Raw genomic sequence first — 22,322 nt, forward strand, 5'->3', positions numbered from 1 at the left:
TTCTGACTCATAGTGACCCCAAAGAACTGCCCCATATGGTTTCCAAGGAGCAGCTGGTGGATTTGAACTGCTGACTTTTGGTCAGCAGCTAAACTCTTAACTGCTGTGCCACCACAGAGAGATTTATATTAAAGAAATGGCTCATGTGGTTGTAGAGGCTGGAATGTCCCAAGTCTGTGAGTCAGGCTGGAGGCTTCTCCTGATACACGTAGCTACAGGGGCTGGCAAACCCAAGACTGGGAAGTCAGACAGCAGAGCTCTGGCTCACAGCCTGCAAAGATGGATGAATTCCAAGATCTGCAGGCAAGACAGCAAGTAAACTGCTAGCTCAAGTCCCAAGAACTGGAGGTCAGATGAACAGGAGCTGGCTGCAGGATCCAGAGTGTGCAAAAGCCCACAAGCCTTGCCAGAAAGTCCACCTATGGTGGACTCAGGCCATACCCCCAAGGAAACTCCAGTTCAACTTATTGGCTACTCATAGCAGATCCTATTATGGAGATGATCATATTATATCAAATCTCATCATGGAGGTGATCACATTATTATAAGACTGCCAAACTACATCATAACTGCCAAGCCACTGAGAATCATGGCCCAGCCAGGATGACACATAACCTTAATGATTACACCAATTTATTGATTTTTTTTCTTTTATGGATTATATTTTGATGTTATATCTAAGAATTCTTCACCAGTCCTTAGGTCCTGAATATTTTCTCCTAAAAGTTTTATGTTTCTACATTTTGCATTTAAGCTCATGATCCATTTTGAGTTAATTTTTATACAAAATGAAAAGTTTAGGTCAAGGTTCATTTTTTGCTTATGAATAGCCAACTGCTCCTCCACCATTTGTTGAAAAGACTGTCTTTTCATTGAATTGCTTTTTTGCATTTGTCAAAAATCAATTGTCCATATGTGTGTGGCTCTATTTCTAGATTATTCTGTTCCATTAATCTATGTGTTTATTACTCTGCTAATACCACAGTCTTGATGACTATTACTACATAGTCTTAAAATTGAGTAGTTATTTCACCCACTTTATTCTTTTTCAAAACTAATTTTTCACAGTGGTTTTTCAAGAGTTTTACCTATGTAGTTCCTTTTTCTTTCTATAAATTTTTGAATAAACTTGTCTGTTTATTAAAAAATCATATTTTAAATGCTTATACTTAAAAAAATCAATGCTTAAAAATATTCTAAAAATACAGTGCAACCTAGTTGTTTTGTTTAGGAGATAATTACAGGCTGTATTAAAGTATTAATTCAGACTAAAGCATAGTAGTAGTATCCAGATATCTGATAAGTAGACAAAAATTTTAAGTTATATGATGGTCTTCCTTCAATCTTAGTAGTATATTCCTGTGACTATATGCATAGGCCTCATTTAGGGAATGAATCAAAATCAAATTTTGGAGTTCTTTGTGTATCCGCAGCCCAGGGCCAAGTGACCCTTCTGTCCCTCCCCTCGTCCTGAAAAGAGATCCTGTTCTCCATTCATCGTAAGAAAACAAGGATCAGCAATTTAACCCTTCTAAAAGGTGAGTATTTTTTGTCTTATACTTGGAAAATGGGCCACCTGTTTTCCTCAAAGATTTTGTAGAATAAAGAGAAAAATATATAAATATTAATGTATGTAATACATTTATAGAAGAGAAAGGATGAAAATCTATTCCTGATGAAGATGGGCCTGGAAGGAAAAATTAGCTCCCATGACTTCATTTTATTTCTTTTATTTTGAGAAATCCATAGAAAATACAAATTAAAATAAAAAATCCTTTAAAGACTATTCCTTAGTTATATACATTAGGAGGCTTACTTGTTTCTTAACTCATACAATCTTACATATTTTACAAACCAAAATGCCAAAAGTGTTTAATATACAAAAGCTTCGTATATTAAACATATATAAAAATACCTGTAAAGACAAATCTCTCATCACCCAACATTCAGTGCTTAGTAATGAAATGGTGTGCTGAGATCCATCATAAGATCATTACTAAGCAAAGAAGGAACCATCTATGAAGAATGGATTGAAGAGTATGGAAGGAGAGGGAACATGATGGAAGTATAGACAGACATTGTCCTGGAACTCATTCCCATCTTGGTCCAATCATTGAAACAACTTCTTAGCATCATTAAGGTTTATAAAAGTGCAAATATCTTTGCAAAGGGTTACACTATAAAGCAGTTTTTTTTTTTTTTTGACTGCTTCCTTTTTTTTTGCACATGAGGAAAACAATCGGTTGACTAAGCAGTTCCAGAACTGTTAGTATTCATTAAACAAGAAGGACATGAGGCCAGAAAGCAAACTGTTCATTTCCTCTCAAACACATTTCACAAGTATCACAGAAACTCACAACACACACAACATGGGCTGGTTTTCAATACATAGAAAGTCCAAGCAAGAAGCGTGAGTAGAGACGATCGACAGGGGTCAGACCTGAAGCAGTGCTCCACGAAGCTTGAGTCTGTCCTGTCCAACATTCACCCTGGCCCCTTACACATTGTCCCTGAAGTTCATTGCCCTCTGTCAGATTTAAGTCCGAGCACCTCTTTTCTGCTCATTTTACAAGCCCTTATTCTTCTAAGTGGCTTCTTATTCTAAGGTGGCTAATCCATAAACAGAAATCCAGGCAGCTCCAAATCCACTTGCCCAGCTGTTTCACATAGCATCTCCACAAGGTAGGTCCCTGCTCAAGTTCTATACTGGAAGTTTCCATTGCTGTCAAGGAACTCTCCCTCCCTCTGTACTACTTTACTGCTGAAGATCAAGTTCTGGTCACTTGGCTCCTCTTCTTCAACTTCTCCAGTTTCTTATTGCTTGGTAATCCGTCACTGTCAGTTCCTCCTGTGCCCTCACAATCACTGGTGGGGTACTTCTGGAACTCCAGCTGATGACCTGGGGCTGCAGTTACAGGCACAAATAGATCTCCTTTATTCCTCCCAGGGTCTGGATTCCTTCACTCCTTCCCTTCTGTCTCCTCGGTGTATTTGTACTATGAGTGTTCAACTCTATCACTTTCAAAGCTGTGCTGCAACTCTGGCCTTTGGATGAGACTTTACCCCCTGGCATCTGCAAAGAGCCTGATAGAGAATGGCCTGCAGAGAACAGCTTCATGGTATTCCCAGAGGTCTGAATCTGCCGGAGCGAGTGAGCAAGCCCAGCCTGCTTAAGAACTTTTTAATCCTGTTTCAGTTTTAGCACCAACGTGGGTATACACTTGCTTTTTAAAAACCTTCAGATCACATGGTGCTGACATCAAAGACTTCGGCCAATCTGGAAACTGACCAAGACTCTACACATTCCTTATGTACATACTGGAGTTGCCCCACAGCTTCCCGCTGTCAGGGTCCCAGGTGGGGCACCTGGTGCCTCCATTTGTCTCTGAATTTTCTGGAGCCGGATTGCTTTTTTCTGTTGTTTCAGGGCTCTGAGAGAGACAACGAATAGCAAAGGCCATGTGTGGAAGCAAGACAGGTGACTGCAAAACCTCAGGCTAAATCAAGAAGCAGAGAGCCCTCTTCTTTTTGTAAGCAAGGGCAACTGGGCCATGTCAGCCAGCTTAGACCTGCTCTGTCTAAAACCCCAGAAATCTAACACCTAAAACAACTGGTGGCATAATGGTTAAGAGCGTGGCTGCTAACCAAAAGGTCAGCAGTTTGAATCCACCAACTGCTCCTTGGAAACCCTACGGGGCAATTCTACTCTGTCCTATAGTGTCACTATGAGTCAGAACTGACTGGCAGTACTTAACAACAACAACAAAGAACAATAATGGCCCCCGAAGCAAGCTGAACTCTAAACAAGTGATGAAGTATGTCATTAGTGTTGCCCCATTAGGGTCTATGCCCTGGAGCAGTCGTGCCAATGAAACATACTCCAAGTCAGAAAGAGAGAGAATGTTCATCAGGAGGTGACACCAACAGAGAGTCCTCTTCATGGAGTCCTGAAAGGTAGTTTCTACATCAGAGCTTATATATCATTTTTATAAGGGTTACATAGTATCTTCAGGAACATAGCCCACAGATGGTCGGATAAGTATACATCACAAGACAATTACAAGAAACTATTAGACTAAAGTTATGCATGCCAGAAGTCTGGACTCTAACTGAGATAAGGACCGAGGAAAAAAGAAAGTTACAGACCAAAATTGCCAGGCAGCCTTCCTAGCTGCTGCCTTGCAGGCTGAAGGCCATTCTCCAAAAGAACAAAGAAAAGGAGGGAGATCAAGGGCGCAAGAGCTGAGAAGTTCCCACACCCCTTTGGAAAGAGACCAGTGTAGCTGGTGTAATAAAAAAGGACATTGACAGTGAGAGTGCACAAAATACCAAGCTAAAAAAACTTATAGGTTACTTAGAGTATCATTATGGTGTTAGTTATGTCAACCTGTATTTATAAAAACAAACCAAACGCAAACATCTCTCAAGGCGATTCTAATGCACACCAGGGTCAAGAACCAATGAAAATGGTAAAAGGGAAAGGTATCTTTTTGGAGAGGGATGATGGGAGTGGGGGAGGGGAGCAGAGGGCAAATGGAGTTTTGATGAGGAGGTTGTAAAGCACTGCAGAAAACTTTACAAGGTTTTTTTTTTTTTCTTAAATTTCACCTGCTTGATGATTTTCCCCCTAAGTAATTGGCTGAGGCTGAGAGGCCAGACTTCCTCTCTTTCTGTAAACCAGAGGTGAAAGCAGTACGCTTGAGTGTGCAGGCCCCACCAGAGAGGGAATCCGGGGATACCAGAGCTCAAGACTTAGCGTGGGACTGCAGGGTAAGTTTTGCTGTATAATTGTCTCAAAGAAACCTTGAAGAGCTGTTTTCCATAAGCCAAAAAGTTATAGTTTGATGAAATCTACACAGAAATCCACTGTGGTGCTCCTTAGTAGCAGCTCTCACAGAGTACAGCACAATATCTAGTTTATGATTTCAGTGAAACCATTATTAAAGACATTCTGCCCCTTCCTCTACTAAAGATTTCAACTGTGAATTCTGAAATGATTGCTCTCACAAGCATCTGAATTCCTCAGACTCCAGCCCCTCTGGAAACACACGCATACCCATTGGTGTTGTAGCACACAAATCCAGTCAGTTATCTAGCTTGGCACTTTCCAGGGAGTTAGGCTGCAAACATTTCAAATTGTAAGATGTGGCAGGATTTTTCAGGTTACTCGTAAACAGGGATTTTAAAAAAACCATCCTTCTGTTTTATTATTCCTTCTGAATTTCAACCTGAAAGCCCTAGATGACTTGACAACGGATTTGTAATGAGGCCCTTCAGTCAAATGTTTTCTTTCATCACAAGGAACAAGGACACGAGGGAGTTATGCAACTATGACAGCCTTTTTGTGATTCAGAGCATTTGTTCTAATACATCCCAGGCACAACTGGAAAGCAACAAATACATTTAAAAAAAAAAAAACCTTACATTAATATGTGAATCCATCCAATTTATTCCCTGAGCTATTTCTGTATTTAGCAAGATCAGGGCCCTTTAGGGGAAACAAACATGTTGACATTTTAAGGGCATATTCTTTTACTGACAGATATGTATCACTGTAACAAAATCAGAAGACCTTGGTTTAAAAAGACCACCGATTAGAGATTATAAAAAATTTACTGTGCCCATAATCAACGAGTTTCCTATTAGTTTTTTTTAGAACAGTTCAATATTTAGACTATACATGAGTTATTTGAAAGTGTAAAAATATATTTTTTATTTTATCCTTGTAGTTAGAAGTAGCTCTGTTTGAAAGAGTAGTTTCTTACTGGGGATGTTTATGCATAGATTTTCCTTTTTTTAAATATACACATTAACACATTCCTTTAGCAAATATTTATTGATTGCGTACTATGTACCAGGCAGTATTTTGTATGTTGAAGATTAAGAGGCGAAGAATACAAATATCGTACAGAGTTTAAAGGACTAACTACTTGGCAAGTGCCAAACCAGATCTCTGAATTTGTGTGCTACAAAAATGATACATACGTATGTATGTGCATTCTCGTGAGAAAGTTGGAGAACGCACACATAAATAATAAATAAGATGATTTCAGATGGTGGTGAGTGCTCTGAAGAATACAGAACAAGTTAATGGAATAGAAAATGTTGGAGGGTTAGGGTCAGTCTATTTTAGAGAGGTGGTTAACATAAGTCTCTTTGAGTAGGTGCCAGTGAAGCTGTCAGGTTTAGAAAACAAGTCGGGACACCCAGCTAAATTTGAATTTTAGATAAACAATATTATTAATATTTTTTAGTATAAGTATGTCACATGCAATATTTGGGATACAGTTATACTAAAATTTTTTCATTGTTTATCTGAAGTTAAAATTCAACAGGGTGTCCTTATTTTATCTGTCATCTCTAAAATTGAGGTGTAAAGGTGAGAAGGAGCTTGCTAGGTGAGTAGCTTTCCGAGCAGAAGGGGAATATATTAGCCATGTGAATAGTTAATAGTGCAAGTGTATTAAACATGATAGTGAAGGGCCACCATTTTTAAAAATACTTAATAACAGCCCAAATTGCAACCAGATTAGTAAAAAGCTATTACTGACACTTCAGAATAAATGTATGGTTGTGTCATATGAAATGGAAGATTACTAGGTGCTGTAATATATTTGTACATCTTTTTAACTAAGTAGAAAATAGAAGTATGTAGTCAGAGGAGCAGGGTTGGGTGGGAAAGAAACTTCAAGCTTGTGTATTAGCATCCATTTCTAATTGAATACCAATAAGCATGAAGATAAACCCTTCAAAATTAAAATATAATTCAATGGGAAATTTTAATTGCCATTACACCAAACCTGTATTTTGTAAAGACGGATACACCTTTACTCAGAGTGGAGAGAAACTTGAGTTAAAGAAACTTGTCCACAGTCATTTATTAGACACCACATCTAATATCTTCTCACAAATCCATATTGCTTCCCATTCTCTTTAGTACCACAACAGATTAAAAATTTGAGCAATCACAGAGCATGATAAATCATCGTTTTGTGATTCGCAAAATAAGTACTAGTAACTGCTGAAGTTACTAATGGCCAGGCTAACACAAATTTGTAAATTAAAGCTCTCTTTCTAAATAATGGAACCCCTGCAGGTTGGTTGCTAAAAAATTGGTTAGTTGGTTCAATTGTTTTGTGAGCAAATGCTATCTATTTTAACAACTTACTTTATGAATGATTAGTTTTTATGCTAGTCAACAGTATAAAACAAAACAATAATCTTAATTTGCACAGTTTCATCAAGTTACAAGAGCATAACTAAATGTTATATTAATATTTTATTTATTTAATATTAAAACCTTTTTTTAACATTAAAAACTTTTATATTAATGTTCTGTGGAGATTAATACTACTACATGAGCTGCTTAGAACTAGCTATGATATGTGTTGCAACAGAAGTGATTCTGTTAGTAACATTTCACTACGACTCAGTGAATTCAGAAGAGTGAGGTAAAAGATCTGTATTATCTGTTTTAATTGTACTTTAGGAAAGCATTTATTTATAACTTGAGTTCATTGGTGAAATTCTATATTTAGCCTATGTTGTTACTGTTAGCTGCCATCCAGTCAACCGGATGAGTCCACAATGGGATCACACCTTTGTGATCCATAGTGTTTTCATTGGCTGATTTTTGGAAGCTCACCAGGCCTTTCTTCCTAGTCTGTCTTAGTCTAGAAACTCTGCTGAAACCTGTCCAGCATCATAGCAGCACACAAGCCTCCAATGACAGACATATGGTGGCCATCTAGAGGGTGTATTGGCAGGAAATTGAACCTGGGTCTCCTGCATGGAAGGCAAGAATTCTACCACTGAACCGCCACTGTCCTCTATTTAGCCTACATAAATATAAATTTATATCTTTATATATGGTATATAATATAATAAGAAGCCCTGGTGGTGAGATAGTTAAGTGCTCAGCTGCTAACTGAAAGGTTGGTGGTTTGAACTGACCCAGTGGCACTGTAGGAGAAAAGACCTGGCAAGCAGCTCCCATAAGGATTACAGCCTAGATAAACCTATGGGGCAGTTCTACTGTGTCACATTTGGCCACTGTGAGTCAAAAATTGACTCAACGGCACCCAACAACATTATATATAATGTGATAAGTATTATAGAATTAAAAACTGGTGATACACATTGCCACATTTAGATCTCAGCTGCATGTGTCAAGATACATTAAGATTGCTTTATGATTCCCTGGCCAAGGATTTTATCATGTAGGCTCATTATCTGCTGTCTAGACTGGGTCATTTGATTAAAGCCTGGGGTTCATCACAAGAAGGTCAGAGATTCAGTCATGTCTGTGTTAATTTACCTTGACCTCCATTTACATTCTAAATCCTGAACAGCTTCTTACAAATCTGTAGTTCACCAGAGATTCCGGATCAGTACCAGGAACTATCAGACAAACTATTCCATCTCACTGACTCAGGCACCTGACTTGTTCACATTTCATGCCCATTTGTTTATTAGATGATTCGGTGACCTGTAGCAACTCGCTTGATATTTAGTGTCAGTTAGTGAATTTGGATTTTCTCTAGGACTAGTCAGAGATATTTATGATTTGTAAAAGTGATTTGATATTTTTAATTTTGAATTAAAGTTAATGAAAATTCCCCATAAATAGTCATTTATCCTTATATAAAAGCCACCAGGAATGATCTAAATATTGATAACTGCAAAATCAATTTAGGGGTTGAGCAGTTTTGCTGTGAATCTGAATGCCCACCCCCAATCTTGTTGATGGGGAGCTCCAGGTTCCTTTTTGGGAAGTCCCCTGAAGGCTGCTCATACTGCTTATGAATATATCCTTCTTCATCTCTATTACCAGTATTCTCCATTTCTAATCTGGCTCTCAGAGGCAAGGGTGCCCAATGGCCATAGTGTCTCTAATGGTTGTCAACTCAAGCTGCTAGCCATGATATGGCCTCAAAGCTCCTCTATTTCTTATCCCAGGGGAGAGACTACTCTTGATGCTCCTTCCCCTATCCTTGTGCTATACTCTGATACACAACCTAGAGAGCAGTGTTGATTGATAAGTATAATGAAATGTTCCCATTTTAATTCCTAGGTTCTTAATCTCTGCTCTTTTCAGTGGTGTGGTTGGAGCTGGCTTGCCAGTGAGAGCTTGAAATAGGCCATGGTGGGAGTTCTTATGCCATAGAAGTCAGCAAATGAAATGCTACAAGTCAGGACATTTTTTTTCCCCCCATTGTGGAGATAATTACCAGCACACCACTGGCTCTTTTCCTTTAACTTGTATTCTTCTGCCTAAGACTTTGGCGTGTGGCCATGGAAATGGGAAAACTGTTGGTCTGACAGGCTGGTACCACCTTTCCAATCCTGACTTTGCACCATGAGCCTAAAATCTCTTTCTTCAGGGACATCCTTTCTCAGAGGCTCATAGGTTATTTATAGAAAGATTACCCCTGCCCAACCAAAAACCAAACCCATTGACCCATCGCTATCTAGTCAATTCTGACTCATAGTGACCCTGTAGGGCCCACGATTTTGGCTGTAAACTTGATACCTCTAGACTCTTGTTTCCCTCAGGGAGATGGATACAGGGACCCCTTTGCAAACCACCATCTCCAAACATCTTCCAGTCTTTCAGACATGCCTTACAATTAGGGTTAACGTTGTTTAGTATCTCAGTCTAAGAAAATCAGATTATTAACTGGGATGAACCCTTTACAAATTACCCTGTTAGCTGCTTTCTTCTCATCCTTCTCCCATTTCCTGTACCACCTAAGTCAGAGCAGTTGAACAGAATGAATAAATCATTTTAGTACATGGATACTAGAAAAGAAATAACTAGAAAAATAATAATTTTTTCTATATGATTTGATATAATTTAGTTCTTTTGAACTGTTTAATAGACTTCATATCATATGCCATGTTTTCAGATATTAAAGGACTAAAATGTTTTACTTAAACTAATTAAAGCTTTTTAAAGTTCAGTATTCCAATCTTCATAACCTCAGTCAAATGCCTTAATCACACTTCACTCTTTAAAATGGATTACTCTTTAAAATAAATTAAAATCCAAAGTGCTATGGTTATAAATTATTAAAATTACCCAGTATAGCAACATTACAGGGTTAATAAAATTGAGATTAATGAGAAGAAACATCAAGGTTCCTGCAGTTTCTGCTTTTTTATAGTCATAATTATTTCACCTATATACTTATATAGTACAAAGCAATCTCACCTTTATCCCCAAATGGCAGGTAGTTGAAATCTGGACTTTGTCAGGACACTTTGACCTGTTAACTAATACAGTGCAGGGGAAATTCATACACATTACCCACTATGTCCACACTGATCAGCATCTTCCAAAAATAAAAATCAGTCTTATACACAATGTCTTGATAGGATTTCATGTTTTCAACAGAGATTTACAGAATAGCCTCTCTGCCAGGCCCTGTGCTAGACAAGAGGGATAAAGTGATAAACTAGACTGTTTCTGTTGCCTGGGAGCCACAGTCTCAGCGAGGATATAGACAGATAACCAAACTTCTACAATTCAGTGTGTGAGGGCCACTGAGGGAAATATGCAGACTGGATATGAGCCCAGAGGAGAGGCCATCACATGCCCCGGAAACAAGTTTATCAAAGTCTTTGCAAAATTGCTTTAGCCACCGTTTAACTTGGGCTCAAAACTGCTTCCACACCCTGTAGTAACAGCAAATACAGATGAAAGATGTATAATTAGTGCTGACCATTCACGGGCCTGCTCCTGTTCACTTATTCCACAGTGCTGGTGCCATCACCACTGAAGACCTGTTTAGAGCCCTGGCTCTGTTCTTGATGTAATTTTTTTCTTTAATAACTAGTGCTGAGTCAAGAGAGATGACTATCTAGTCTGTGGTCTAGTGATAACTCTCTGTTAGGTGTGCTATATAGTTATATTAAGTTATCTTTTAGCCTTCTTTTTATTCAGAATACAATTCCTAACTTTTCAAAACACCATTTGCACACATTTCCTTTCTTTTAAGATAAAAAGTGAACTTTACTTCATCCTGACATTAGGACCTATCATATAATCTACATTTTAAAGTAACATTCTTCTATCAAAATAACTTCTCAGAAATAGGCAAAGTATAGTACAGTAAGACCTTTCCACACATGGCTGAGTAAATTCATCTGGCAGATTGTAGCCATGAATTTAAATTATGATGTCAATGTCCTGCCTAGTTAATTAGACTGGAAATACTCCTTTTAGCAGAATATTGCATTCTTTTTGCAGTGATATATTTCTGGAAGATAATCTTCAAAAGTACAAGCATTCTTTGTTCTCTTTTCCTTAATTTTGGAAGAAAAGATTGTTAATGTGTGTAGGCCAAGTGTGTTTTCTTATCATGCATGATTTTAAGTCTTAATTATCCTTTAATTATTTACTTAATTTCATTCTTCCTAAGACTGATTTCTTCTTAACCAAAGAACAAGTGTTAATTCAAATCATTTTGGAAATGGCCTAAAAATCATTCAAATTATCTTAAGTAGATTTAACACAGCATATGAATTACTCAGGAAGTCTTGATAATTAACTAATGATCCATTCTTTGGATTTATAAAGAAGATAGTCAAACAAGTAACTTCAGAGGCCTTGTCTTTGTCAACCTTATTTCTATTATTATCCAGCCTACCTATATATAACCTCAGAAAAGAAAGTCACTCAGAAAACTTCCTTTTCTATAGCTGGTTCTAGATTCTTACAGTAGGAATTATGGGGAGATGTAGATGCAGAGGAAACCCTAGTGGCGTAGTGGTTAAGTGCTATGGCTGCTAACCAAGAGGCCGGCAGTTCAAATCCACCAGGTGCTCTTTGGAAACTCTATGGGGCAGTTCTACTCTGTCCTATAGGGTCACTATGAGTTGGAATTGACTCGACGGCAGTGGGTTTGGTTGTTTTTTTTTTTTTGGTAGATGAAGACACCTAACAAATGACCTCTTTGGGGGAGGAAAGCCCAGAGGAAACTACAAGGTGCCTTAGCAAGTCTTCAAGCTTTGAAGGGCTATTATGTTATTGTCAGAAACTTATCAACCTTCTTAATATTTTAAAAAGAAATGATTTTTAAATAGCACCTGATAAAGTCCAAATGAATTAGGAGGAGAATTGGATGGTGAGGATCATGAAACACTGTAACATGTTCCTAGAGGTGACTGAAGAATCAGCTACTTGTTTCTGTTAGGTGCCATTGAGTCAGTTCTGACTCATAGCAACCCTATGTACAACAGAATGAAAGACCGCCCAGTCCTGCGTCATCCGCGCAATCATTGCTACGTTTGCCAGTCTGTCAGTCCAACTCATTGAGGGTCTTCCTCTTTTTCGCTGACTCTCTACTTTACCAGGAGACTGTGGTGGTGTAGTGGTTAAGAGCTATGGCTACTAACCAAAAGGTCAACAGTTTGAATCTACCAGGCACTCCTTGAAAAATCTATGAGGCAGTTCTCACTTTCCTATAGGGTTGCTATGAGTTGGAATTGACTTGCTGGCAATAAGTTTTTTGTTTGTTTGTTTGGCTACTTTACCAAGTGTGATGTCCTTCTCCAGGGACCGGTCCCTCCTAATAACATGTCCAAAGTATGTGAGATTAAGTCCCGTCATCCTTGTTTTTAAGGAGCATTCTGGCTGTACTTCTTGCAAGACAGACTTGTTCGTTCTGGCAGTCCATGGTATATTCAATATTCTTCGCCAACACCACAATTCAGAGGCATCCATTTTTCTGTGGTCTTCCTTATTCACTGTCCAGCTTGCACATGCATATGAAGTGACTGAAAATATCATGGTTTGGGTCAGATGCACCTTAGTCCTTGAAGTAACATCTTTGCTTTTGAACAAAGCAGCAGATTGACCCAATGCAATATGTCATTTGATTTAATAATAACGGGGCAATTTACAGGTGGCCCTTAGGAGACAAGGTAATGCAGAGTGACAGCTCAGGGTTTCTTCAACTTTAAAATTCTATGACAAATAAACCTATTTTCTTAAAATTGTTTAAACAAGGCATAAGGCTGAGGGTTTTTGGTTTATTAACAGGTATATAAAATTTTATTTGGTTCCTTCTAAACAACAATTAGCAAGTTTAAGCAAGGCAGAAGTCTGGAAATCATTTTCAGATTAGGGGTCAGGCCTTGTACAGGATGGTTTCTAAACTCAACGCTGCAGTGTGAACTTCAGCAGAACCGTAAACGTTGCCCAATGGAGAAAGGGCTATGACCTAGTGTCTCTGTACACACGTACCATTTGCTTTACCACCTCGAAGCCTGATAAATAGTGAGTGCCTCATGCATTTTTCTGGGTCGGCTGTGCTTGCCGTGCAGGTAGCGTACACGCAGGTAGAATTTCATACCGTGCTAAATCACAGCATGCTGGAAGACTCCGGGCCTTGCAAAAAGGCCATATCTCGAAAAAGTTACTGCTTCAAATAAATGTGCCGTTTTGTAAAATTACACCTACTGTATCAGAAAAAAAATGTTCTTAGTTGTAAGTGACATTTCTATAACTGCCATGTATAGGGAACGGGACATTCTCACATAGCAGGGTTGAAGAATGGTTTTGAAAGCTAAGCGTATTCTCTGAATGATAAATGTGACAGAACTCTGAGGTGCTCAAGTGGGACTTCCCCTCTAGGGGTGAGTAGTTTCTCTATAAAAACGAAACCTCTATTTTTATGAAAAAAGTAATAGCTTGGTTATACTTGTGACATTAAGGAGATATTCAATCCATTTTAGACCTGAAGGCATTTAGTCAAAGCTTTTCACCTTGTCGGAGTTGGACTTTGGGCATCATCTGGTCCAATAGTCTTTTATTTTACATGTGTGGAAACTGAGGCTGACAGGTTGAGCTAGTTAAAACCATTAAAACCACAAATAGAACCCCCCACCCCCAGCCAATTCACTTTCCACTACACCAGTCCTCTTCTAAAGAAAGCTGCAAATTACCATCCAGAGAAAAAAACTACCTCCCACCTGTCTCTGGAAGAACAGGAAACTAAAACTTTATTTATTCTTTACAATAAATCCCATTTCAAACAACATTTCTCTGCTAAAGCAATTGCCAAGGAAATTTAGATCAAGCTTAAGAATGAAAGTGCTTGCAGATCTCAGACAAGTTTTCAGCTCTTGGTCAAGAAACTGCCTCAGATAGCAGACTGTGGAAATTGCCGAAGGCAATTTTTTTCCATGCTTTTTTCTGACTGGCTCCACAGGTTTGCTGTTGCACAGCAGCAAGACAGAGAGAAGGAACCCAACTGCTAAGTTGTCTCCTTTGGACCTCTCAGAACCCTGGTGTAGAGATGAGTGATAAAACTCCAGAAGCCAGAAGCTGGCAGAATTGCCTAACTGATCACGTGATTTCCCAGAGACCGTGCAGGGGTACGGTGGGGATTTTGGGAGTAGCTTCTATCCAGTGCAAGAGCACTGGGGAGTGGGGTCCTGGAAGTAGGGGCTTGGAGTAGTTGGAGGCAGAGCAGATAAGGGAGGGGGCCGGTCGTGAAAGTTACAAAGCAAGAGCCAGCAATGTGACCCACCTGCGAGAGAGGCTTTTCCGAGGCGGCTGTAATTCAGTGCGGTTGCTGGGCTGCTGCGTTGGTTGGGTCAGGAGGGGAGAGGGAAGTTCTCAGCGCCTCCAGGTCAGTACCGCACCTCTCAGCTCTTCACTCTCGGCCTTATATAAGAAGTGAAAGACGGGAGGGAGGGCCCGCTAGATTTCGCAAGAGAAGCGGTGGGTGAATAAAGTGTTTCCAGGAAGAATTCAAGACGGGAATCCCGGGCAGCTGGAAGGACTAGAACTTCCTGTGCGGTTGCTGTTGCTGCTGGTGCTGCAGATGCTGCCGCTGCTCCTGGAAATGGGGTTTTAAAGGGTTTTTCCGGAGCCCTTGGGCGCTGTGTATTAGAGACAGATTGAGGCGTGAAGTTGGGGAGGAGTCTTTTCCTTGAGGAGCCCAAGACGCCTGTGAGTAGCTGGGAAAACACCACCTGTGCTACCTGTACTAGGCTTCTGGGCATTTCTCCTTTTGCCAGTTGGCACAGTTCTGAGTAAAAGGACATTTCCCTTTTCTGCCTGGAAGCCCTGGACTCTTTAAGGGTCTCAAAACTTGAATGATCTTGAGTTTAGGGGTCTTAATTTAAGTAGGTTAAATCAAAAGACATAAACCAAATGAGAGAAAGATGATGATGTGGATGCCTTATCACTGGAGTCCCTGGCTGGTGTAAGCTGTTAACACACTCAGCTGCTAACGGAAAAGCTGGAGATTGGAGTCTACCCAGAGGTGCCTGGGAAAAAAAGGCCTTACAGTCTACTTCAGAAAAATCAGCCACTGAAGACCCTGTGAAGCACAGTTCTACCTTGAGTAGGCTTGATGACAACTGGTTATATGTATATGCAATGGGTATGTCTTTCTAGGAGGAGCTCAAAATCCACAGCCATGGTAGTTTAAGATTTAAATAATCATGGTAACCTCTGGGGAAAATACCCCTTCCCTGTCATTTTCTTCAGTCTATAACATAGAGTCTTCCCAATCTGTCTCTCATTCAGCCAGCCATCTGGCCTTAAGGTCCACGGTGCGCTTGCCAAGACAGCAGATGGCCCACCTGTGGAAGAGGCCTGGCCCCAGTACTTTTGCCTGGATTGCAACTCTCTGCACAGCATCTTGTGGAGTCAGCTCAGACTCCACATCTTCCAAGAGCTCTTTTCTGAGTCCCTCGTTGCAATTAATCTTTTCTTTCTCCATACAGTGTAGTTTCTGCTTCTAACCCAGCAGTTACGGCAGTTTGCCTCTCATGACAGTCATTATTGTGTATGTGTTTCTTCCACTGGACTGCAAGCTCTGAAAATTGGCACCCTATCCACGTCAGCCAGGAATTCTCTACCATACCTACTGTAGTGCTTTGCATATAATAAGCACTCAATATTTACTGCATTCATGAATGAATACATCTATTGCCAATTATTATATTTTGCAAAAAGGCCATCTGATAGTATTCTTTGGTGATGGAACAACTAAAAAAGTATTCATTGATTGTATAGCATCTAATTGTCCCAGGTTGAAGACTGACAGGGTGAAAGAAGAGTGTGTAACCTGCTGGTGTGTCCCCAGGTTGCCTCAGGATTATAGAACACAGCTATGGGGGCATCCTCCCAGTCTAGCATCTGGCCTTAAGCTTTGTGGGAACAGAAACTTGATTCTTAGCACACTGCACTTGATACAACCAGAATGCTGATTTGTTAGTTGCTACTTTTTTAATTTTTTACTGGTATATAAAACAAATACTGTAGTCACCCGGCAAATACATTTGCTGAGGGCTCCAGAAAGTCTGGCCAGTGGTGTTGCTAGGGTCGTGTGGTGGGTGTGGACCACACCAGCTGACACTGTCAGAGGGGGTGATGGCAAAATGGCTGTCTCTTAAATTTTTGTGCAGTGTTTCAGCAGAAATTTATTATTTTTTTAATGAAAATATCCCTGCAGTTAGTTATAACAACAAAAATGTTTTTCGTAAGCCCAGCTTATATGTATCAATATACCTACAAGGCTAGCCTCATTGATAATTTACCTTTTGAATCTTCTAATGCACTCCAGTCAGAGCTGTCGTTATTACCCGATTACAATGACACTTCGAATGACATGGTTTCATCTGCACAGGCTATAAGCACACGCTGTTGCTTTTGTTGCTGCCAGTGTTTTTATAGTTGCTGATTTTGTCAAATTTTCTTGTGTTTTAGCTACAGTATTGTGGTAATCAGTATTTGTGAACCTGTATCACTAACTTTTTTAAGAATGGAGCAGTAATTAATGGAAAAGGAGTGATATACAAGAATTACGATTTATGAGTAGCATTAGTACAAAAATCATTACTAAGGATTCTGTATGGTCTACTATGGGAGGAGGTCCATGGGGGGGGTGTGGAGATGACACCATGAGTTACTGCATTGGGTGACACCAGCCCTAGTGATGCCACTGTTCCTGGCCATCACATTCTCTCCTTGTAGGCATATCCTGGAAGTCATTTTTTGCACAGAAGGCTGCACAATAAACAGGCGCTCAAAACTATACACAAGTACTTGATTCCAAGTTTTGCTGGCATCTGGCTAAGAGAGTCAGTGATGTCCATCCATACTATGGTGACATATATGCCACCAGAAGAAGACAGCTGAGGTCTGTGGGCCAGGTCACTCTGGTTTCTGGACAGTGCTTGGATCCATTAAGAGTTGACATAATGGAGAATCATATTCCCAAATGTAGCCTCCAGCTAATAACAACAGGATCATTGCCTTATATACTTGTCGTTATTAGGTGGATGAAAAATTTTAAAACCCTGTATTTACAAGAGGCAGATATATTTCGGTTATATGAGCTCTTTCCTTTGCCAAAGGCAACAAGAGTCCCAGAAAAGGAAGATTCAATTAGTGGGATATGAAGGATGGAAAAATGTCTCTATATTAGTATTAAAGTTAAGAGGTACTTGACTTATTTATCTTGTGGTTTAAAGGTTGATTTTTTTCCCTTGGTCCTAGAAGGGCCTCAGAATTCATAACTCTCCTAGTCTTTTCTTAGCCTCGCTGTAGGGGAAAATTAAACTTCTGAAGATGCTGAAATCTAAATACCTGAGGATTTGCTCTTGGTAGAATTCGTCCTTTGCCCCATAGTCTTATCAACAGAACTTGAGGCAAGTCTTCCCAGAAGTTGCACACCACCAAAGAGTTCCCATTTTAGATTTCCACCTCTACTATGGCCCTGAATATTTCCTGATACCTCCTCACTTGCCAACTTGCTTTTCCAAATTGCTAGCATGGCAGAATTTAGGAAAAATGAAGTAGGCCTAAAGCTAGTGTTAATTAAATGTTACAAAATGATCAAATAAAAATTTGCCTTTTTCTATGTCATTTTTCTCCTTTTCAGGAGCCCCCTCTCTACCGTTTCAGTCCTTGGTCTCTCCTCCCTTTCCCCCAAGGCCTCTCTTCACAGTGCCCCACATCTTATTATGGAGTGGGGCTTTCAAATGTGCTGGCCCTATGTCGCATTCACCCACAGGCCTGAAGGTGACTGACTTCATCAGGAACGTGTATAAAAAATTTTAAGGTTTGCTTTCTAGATATTTTGGAAATAGAAGAAAATTAAAGGACTTTTGGAGGTGTGACTTCTTAACCCAAAGAAATGAATCTCTAATGGTGGCTATTCCTGGCATCCTGGGGGATACTTTTGAGTATGAGTGTAAGGAATGTTATATCTTTTGCTTGCCCAGAATCCAGGACCAGGACCAGGACTAAGGTGAGGTGAGTAAGGAACCTAGGGCACAAAAACTTGAGAAGCACTCACTCTCAAGGCTGACCTTGAAATAGAATGAACCTGAGAGTAAGTGTCTCCTTAAATTTTGTCTTCTTGTTCCCACACTGGCCTCATTCTAGTCCTGGCCCTGCACCACCATTTCCCCTCCTACTACCCTATTTTTGTGTAAATAATATGCGCCTTCTGTGTTTGTTTGCTGTAATAGTGCCCTCCTCTGCGAGGTGCCCTCACAAGCAGTGCCATGCCAATTCTCTTCTATACGCTGCTATTAAAAAAAAAAAAAATTTGCACAGTGCACCTATGACCCTGGGGAGGTGGGAGAGTGGAGGGGGAGTGGAGAGTGCAAACAAATGCAGAAGGTGCTCGTTATTTGCATAAAAATTTGGTAATATCTTCATTTTCCTTTGCATTTGCTCGCAGTCTCAAACTTTGTGGTGCAGGTGGAAGCGACAGCACTGCTGAGGTCCAGGAGTAGGCATGTGTCCTAGGGCTGGCCAATCAAAGCACACAGCTTCCTTTGTCTAGTGATTGGCTCAGGGATGGCATGTGACCTGAGCTGGGCCCATAGAAATCTTTCTTGGAACAACCTAGAAAAAGGCTTATCAAAATCTTAGAATGTAAACCAGGGGCACTGTAAGGGGAAATGACGTCTAAGAAAGAAGCCACTTCATTGGGTGCATCAAGTGATGAGAGGAAATAGATTTCTGAAATTATTGGAACACCATACCTAGAAAGGCCCCTGTACCTCTCTAGATTACATGAGTCAGTAATTTATGTAGTCTTGGTGGATATGATGGGATTGGTAATTTATGTAGTCTTGGTGGATACTATGGGATTGGGTAGGATGAGAAGAGACCTTCTCAGTCATCCTTCTGCAATCATACTGCCTCAGGTGGCTTCATCGCAATATGCAATCAGAATGAGGATGACATTTGTTGTTCAAAAAAACTTTTCTAAGTTTTCTTGTAGTAGATTTGAGACCTGGGTAACAATCAGTCTTTATAATTTAAGTTTCTCAGCCAATTCCTGGTAGATTTGGAAATGTAATTTCCTGCCTCAGAAAACATCTTTTTCTACTTCTCTTTCCTATTCTACTGGGAAGTGGGTTAATAGAAATACCTTTCTACTCCCCCACCCCAGCCCCGCTCAAATGCAAAGGGTACAGTGAAAAAACCAGGCCATTGACCTGGTCTTAACCAATTTCTAGGATTCCTGCCAACACAGACCAGGAAACAAAACCAAACAACATTATGCCACCCACCTGTATCCAAAAAAAGCATTGATGGGAAAATATACCAGACACAGACAGTATTAGAGACTGCCTAGGTGATGATGTCATGAGCGACAATAAAGAATTTTAAAATAAGACATGCCCTAAATAACATGACTCTGTCAGTAGAAATTCAAGAGTAGAAGAGTTGAATGTGTGAGATGAACAAATAATAATATTTTAAAAGTCACTGCCCAAGCCTGCAAGTGGGGAGAAGTTATTTCAGGGAATTAGAAATGACAAGAAATCCCTGCCGTTTCTCATCTGGGTCTGTAACTCCCTGGGTCACAAAGTCTGTGTATTTTTGGAGGCTCCTGGGACACTGGCAAGCCTACAGACTGACCATCAACACTGGAAATCGGGAGGCAGTTGAAGCACCCCTGCTGACCTCAGTAGAGGTCACATAGCTATGATGTTATAAAGGAACATGAGATGGAGAAACATTTAGGTTGGGTTAATTTTTTGATAAATGCAGAGATGACCTTTTCATGATTCAAAACTGAGAATATGCCCTCTAGGCTCCACCCTAGTTTCCTGGTACTCAATGCTGACATGTTCAGTTTCTGGGAGAGCTATAATTCAATAATGGGTGGAAGTTACTGTCAGTCCCGTAACGGTAAAGGTAAATTCCTGTTCAGTCAATCTGTGCCTAGTGCCAGTAAAGGAAGATGAGTTGGATTTTCACAAACTTTTGCTGAAGAGGAGACAAAAAAGAAAATTAGACTGAATGTAGTTTCACCTGTTGTCCTGTTCACCTTCTAATGAAATACGTGAAATGAGTATAAAGTAGATCATAGGAGGAAAAGCAAAGGACAAGAGTATTAAAATATTAGGGCTTTTTTTTAAATGCACATTTTTGACTCTGTGCTTTTCTTCCTTCAAATTGCTTTAAAGGTAACTACATAATTTTTGCTATCATATGGGTAGGAAAACAGTATATATACCATTTCTGTTACAGTTGCAGATTATTTGCCAAACAATTGCCTTTACTACTATAGATTGCTTTAGATTATGTAAAACTTCATTTTAAAGGATTGAGTAAAATGTTTAAAGAATTAATCCACAAGTGCAAAATTCAAAAGGTTTGGAAGAGGTACACTGAAAAACTTTTTGCTGAGATGAGTTCCCCTCCCTGGAGGCAGCCATGTTGATAATTTATTGAAGCAACTTTTATAGATAGGTTATGCATATAAAAGCATATATATTTATTATTTATTATAGAAAATACAAGTGACAGCCTACTGGCCACATTCTTCTACATCTTTCTTTTTACATGGAACAATGTAAGTTGTAAATACTTCACAATACAGCAGTTGAAGCCATCCTGTTTAAAATTACACACATGCCTAGCTTCCTTCATTTGCACCACCTTACTCAGCTCTACTTAGTCGGCAACACTCATTGCTTCCTAACATATTGCAATTTAATATGTTTATTTTTGTTTGTCTTCCCCCTAGAATGTAAGCTCCATAAGACAAAAGTTTTTTTTGTGGAATTTACGCCCTGCTATGTCCACTTTAAATGGTGACTGACATATCTGAGGGGCATGATAAATATTTGTTGAAGAATGCAATTATTTGAAGAAAAAATGGTGCACTTATGATAGAAACTCATAAAAGAGGAATGGAAAAATTCTTGAATCTTTGAAACCATGTGTGTCAACAAGGTATTGGCGAGGTTAAAATTGTGCTTCACCAGCTAAAGCAGAATGCTCCAACAACTGCTTCTAATTATTGCCAAACATTTTTGTGCTAAAATTGTTCAGAAAAGGCCAATGCCTCCGGCAACTTTATCTTTTACTGTTCCCAGGATCCTGCCTTTCCTCCCACCCCCTGACTCCTTTTTTCATCTATAACCTTTTCATTTAATTACTTTTCCAATTTCACATCTCCTATGTGTGCAATAGCATTTTGTGAAAATATGATAGACTTCCTGGGCCTTTTTTCTGAAAGCATCCCTGTAGTGAGACATTGCTTACTAAGTCCCAGGAGATGGCAATGGTAGACAGGCTGTAGAAGGATGTCCAACATTCAATATATAGAAGGGAGGGTAGACTTTTCTCTCTTCATGTTATGGAACTGCACAGCAGCCACTGACAGAGTTTTGAGTTCTCAGAACTGGGGCATCTTTTTTGGTTTGTTTGGTTTTTTCTTTGTATAATGATTACACAAAAGAGGGATGGGGACATATACTATCAGTTGGCGTGAACAAAAATCCATTTTTATCATTAGAAAAAGGGACTGGGGAAAAACAAATGGCTTACTGTAGGACTTCCCTTTAGATGTCTGATTTGACTGGGCTGGTGGCTGTTTGGGAATTTTCTTAACTTGTTATTTCTTAGCATTTTGTAAAGCATTGATTACGTGATAGATTTTAAACACAAGAAAGGCCACTCGTGAAAATTTACACAGGCATCCCTGGATTACAAACAAGTTCCATTCCTAAATCTGTCTTTAAGTTAATTTGTATGTAAGTTGGAACAGCTAGGTACGGTTCACATCTAACATGAGTTAGTAAAATGTTTGTCTTAGCATATAGTATATAATGTACCTTTCTATGCATAAAAAACATTAAAGAAACATGTCTGGATACATTAAGACATTTTTAACATAATAATACAGTAATAATAATTATTATCTTGACATAGATTGCAAAGTAGTGCCCTTTTGTTATTATGAACCATTGTATGTATCTCCAATTTTTAATATAATAGGCTTTACTGGGGTTGGTTCATAACTATGGGTTGTACGTAAGTCAGA

The 22,322-nt window shown here is 39.4% G+C and overlaps 1 protein-coding gene, 1 long non-coding RNA gene and 1 pseudogene across 2 annotated transcripts in view; 1 reads left to right on the forward strand and 2 right to left on the reverse strand.

Moving 5' to 3' along the window:
• STEAP4 (STEAP4 metalloreductase) overlaps window positions 1–14,626 on the reverse strand; it is a 29,152-nt gene extending 14,526 nt beyond the window's left edge. The window contains exon 1 of the mRNA XM_049893644.1: window positions 14,538–14,626. The gene's annotated coding sequence lies outside the window, so the exon portion shown is untranslated. The remainder of the gene's footprint in view (window positions 1–14,537) is intronic.
• On the reverse strand, window positions 2,167–13,356 carry LOC126081572 (neugrin-like; annotated as a pseudogene).
• Window positions 14,585–22,322, forward strand: part of LOC126081665 (uncharacterized) — a 342,294-nt gene continuing 334,556 nt past the window's right edge. The window contains exon 1 of the long non-coding RNA XR_007518424.1: window positions 14,585–14,639. This is a non-coding gene — a long non-coding RNA (uncharacterized LOC126081665). The remainder of the gene's footprint in view (window positions 14,640–22,322) is intronic.

The sequence above is a fragment of the Elephas maximus genome, chromosome 8, assembly GCF_024166365.1.
Source record: "Elephas maximus indicus isolate mEleMax1 chromosome 8, mEleMax1 primary haplotype, whole genome shotgun sequence".
Lineage (NCBI taxonomy): Eukaryota > Metazoa > Chordata > Mammalia > Proboscidea > Elephantidae > Elephas > Elephas maximus.